Source organism: Caretta caretta, chromosome 5 (genome assembly GCF_965140235.1).
Source record: "Caretta caretta isolate rCarCar2 chromosome 5, rCarCar1.hap1, whole genome shotgun sequence".
Taxonomy (NCBI): Eukaryota; Metazoa; Chordata; order Testudines; family Cheloniidae; genus Caretta; species Caretta caretta.
This window is the reverse complement of record NC_134210.1, coordinates 19,519,561-19,523,462: the sequence shown is the minus strand read 5'-3', so window position 1 is coordinate 19,523,462 and position 3,902 is coordinate 19,519,561.

The following is a 3,902-nucleotide window of genomic DNA, read 5'->3' as shown; positions in this document are numbered from 1 at the left end:
GGTGTGTGTGTGTTCTGCATGCAGCTCTGAGTACTATTTATTAAATTATTTTTTTACCACAGTGGAATTTATTCTGTAGTGCTCTTTACTCCTCTTTTTCCTGAAGGATTTAATTAGGTGGAAGAGTGGTTATACAGGGGGCCACGGCCATACAATATATTTGCTCTCTCTCATGCCTTTTCTTGCCCTTTGGATTGAGGTCCAGTGAACTATTTCATGTGAGGGCAGTCCATGTACGGTTTCTGTTAAACCAGTCTGATGCCAAAATGTCGGCTGCCTGTTATCGAAGTAATTCTAACATGAATCCTTTAGCTAAAGAACATTTTTCTGTGGATGTGTGGGTAAATAAAAATAGCTATTTAACTGTTGTGCAGAGAACTCTGCTGGAAGGAACTGCCCTTTTAAGGGTCTTCAGAAAGATTGGCTTCAGCTCTGTTATTTGGAGTATAGTTATGGTTAAATGATGCCATTATCTGTGATATTTGAAGGATAAAACAAGTAGTAGGTATGCATTCGATGGGATCCATTAAAAAGTGGGCATTCCAGAATAATACAGACTGATATTCATGTTATGTACTAGGACCGGAAGAAACATGAGTCAGCCAAAATTGGTTTTCAAAAAGGAATGTATTTTGTTTTAACAGCTGTACTTCTCACCAAAGAAATTACTACCTTGGTCTGACCTAAAAAGTGATGTAATACCAAATGCTAATTAAGATTTAAATCTGAACTTCCAAAACCAATAGATTATACCTAGAGGGCCTCCAGTTAAACCCAGAAGACAGATGCACATGGTCATGTGATCAGATTTAGCTAACAGGCAGAAACAGATAGCTTTTGACTATGCAAGGAAAGGAAATGTTTGTGTATCATAGATATTTCAATATTCTTCTGAAATTTACACTCAATGCCAAGGCTATAGTCTTCACCCCTTCTTCTCCAAAACATGCCTCTGTATTTGTCATAATCCTTTACCCCAGAAGTTTTGACTAAAAGAACATTTTGTCCACCTCCATTTATGTTCCTCTGGTGATTAATCCATATAATCCTATCATAAAAGAACTTTCCTCCTCTATTTCAAAGGGCTTTCCTGTGCAATAAATAAGTTCACCTGTAGTTCACTTGCATTTCAATAAATTGTTCTTGTAACTTGTATAAGAATGATTTTTTTAAAGAGGATAGTTCCTAATTGTGACAGATATGGTAATTTCCTTGAAAAATCTTACTGAATGAAGTTGAAGTATCTCTGGGGTCCATTATACTAAATGCAAAATGTTTGGATTATTATGGGCCAGAATTGTATGCAACCTCTCTGGGAGGGAGATATGATGTACGGCCTGGGCAATCAAAGGACAATGTGACAGACAAGAATGGACTTTTAGGACAATCTGTGTGAAGTGGATTTCCTGGAAAATACCTAAGGGGAGGTTAATGCAAATTCTCCACCTATGCAAAAACTTAGCCTTTTGAAGCTATGTCTGCTGATCACGTGTTATATGAAATCAAGCTCAAAGGCCCAAGTTGTATAAAGGAAAGACTGAAGTATTCATGGTTGTTCTGGTTTTGAACCAGAACAGTTTTGAACTTGAAACCATTGGAAAAACCCAGCTGTAGGTTTTGAAGGATTGACAGCTACCAGAGCCCAGAGTTGGAATTGGTGAGCTTATTAGCATGTGTGTAAGTTCTTTTATTGTTCTTATTATGTTTTTGCTGTAATGCTTTCACCTTAAAAATAAATGTGCTTGCTTATAACGATCTCTGTGGTAACTTGTGACTGCTGGCAATTATAGCTGTTCATAGCCTTCAGAAAGAGCAAAATGCAGACACTGGCTTGCTGGGGATATCACAGTGTAGTCAGCGAAGTGTGCAGCCTGAAAAAAACCCAGTCAGGAGGGAGAGAGACGTGAGTCTTTATCCAAAAGAGGTGATGTTTGAGGAGTCAGTGCCTTGGCAGACCATCAAGGGGGTATACAGGTTCATTTCCCCTGCATTTTGACACTAATATGTGTGTGTGGGGTTTTCTCATATTTTAAACTCTTTCCTAGTGATTTTCCATTTGACACACTCCTGCAAATTTAGAGCTAAATCAGCTAAATCAGATTTTACACAGAGTGTGCTCTATATTATACATATCCGTGGTCTCAGTCCAGTTCTTAATGATTTGTGGAGTTGACTCTGACATTTTATAGCTTACTTAGATGGAAATGGAGCCTTTGGACAGCAAGATTTAGAACTAAATCCATTGAAAAGCAATACAAGGGTTGAAACCTTAGAGGATTAGAAAACGAGCCTTATAGTGACAGACTCAAGGATCTCAATCTATTTACCTTAACAAACAGAAAGTTAAGGGGTGACTTGATTTCAGTCTATAAGTATCTAGCTGGGCAAGAAATATTTAATAATGGGTTTTCCAATCTAAAAGAGAAAAGTATAACACAATCCAATGGATGGAAGTTGAAGCTAGACAAATTGAGGCTAGAATTTGGAATTTCATATATTTTTAATGGTTAGAGTAATTAGCCATTGGAACAATTTACCAAGGGTCATGGTGGATTCTACATCACTGACCATTTTTAAATCAAGATTGGATGTTTTTCTAAAAGATCTGCTCTACAAATTATTTTGGGGAAGTTTTATGGCATGTGTTATACAGGAGATCAGACTGATGAGCACAATGATCCCTTCTGGCCTTGGAATCTATGAATTTACAGTCTGACTTTTTATACATAAGCTTATATCACTGTATATCTTAGAAAACCAGCTTCACTGTAGCTGATTCAATACAGTATGTGATGAAAAAGACCAATGAACCCAGCACTAAGCTTGAGCCCTTAACCTTACTTAGGGTATTTCACAGCCCTCCTGTGCCTCTTGTTTGTTATGAGGGCTCTAGAGTTATTATAAGAACCCATTCCGGTCTCTGCTGAAATACCTGTTCCTGTGTAATTGCACATTGGGCACTCAAGATCGCTTATTTTGCTGGAAAGAGGCATTTGGATTCTGGATATTTTTGTGTTTAAAGGAGCTGTCTTTTAAGAAGAGTCATGTTCAAAAACTGTGTGGGAGTCAGTAAGTCTTAAAAATGTTGATTCTTTAGATGATTCTACAGCAGTCCTCCAATTCTAGTCTGATCCACTTATACCTAAGATAGGTATCCTCACAGACTATTTCAAGTACTACTATGTTAGGGCCTCATTGCTGTTTGGTCAGATGGCCCATTCTTAGTTAAATGGAGTGTGGAAAGATGACTGAAGCCATCTGACTGGCTGATGTGCAGGGCATTAAATCCTACAATTTCAAGAGAAGTGTACATATTCATGTACACTTTGGGCTTCAGGACAGCTCTTTGAAAGCTAAAACCTCAAATCCGAATGCTGCAATGAGACCTGTGTGAGTAGAGTCTTATGCTGGATGGAACACATTGCAGGTTTGGGGCCCAGGTAATAGAAAATCCCTGTACAGATCAATTGAAACCGCCCCTCCCTTTAAAAGAGATTCATACTCCTTGCCCTGTCCCAGAGCTCAGCAACAACAAGATACATAACACTAATCTCAAGTCCCTGCCGAGTGTTCCTTGCCATGGAATGCAACTGAGCCCTCATATAGTCTTAAATGCAACTTCAAAGGGCTGTGGGATTGCATTTTGCCCCAACTCCCTGGCACATTAGGCAGCCATGAAGTAGTTAGTGACGACTGGAGTTAATGATTTTGGCTTTCGCACACCTGGAGCTGTGGCTTTCATCCAAGATGGTTCTTAACCCTCTGGAAATGCACTGCACAGTCATCATTGGTGTGTAGTGATTTATATATGCTTGACAAAGCCACGTTAACAAAATAAGACTATTTGTCACTCCAGAGCTGTAGGGAGGCTGTTAGTGAAAAAGAAATTGCCCTGCCTCGCA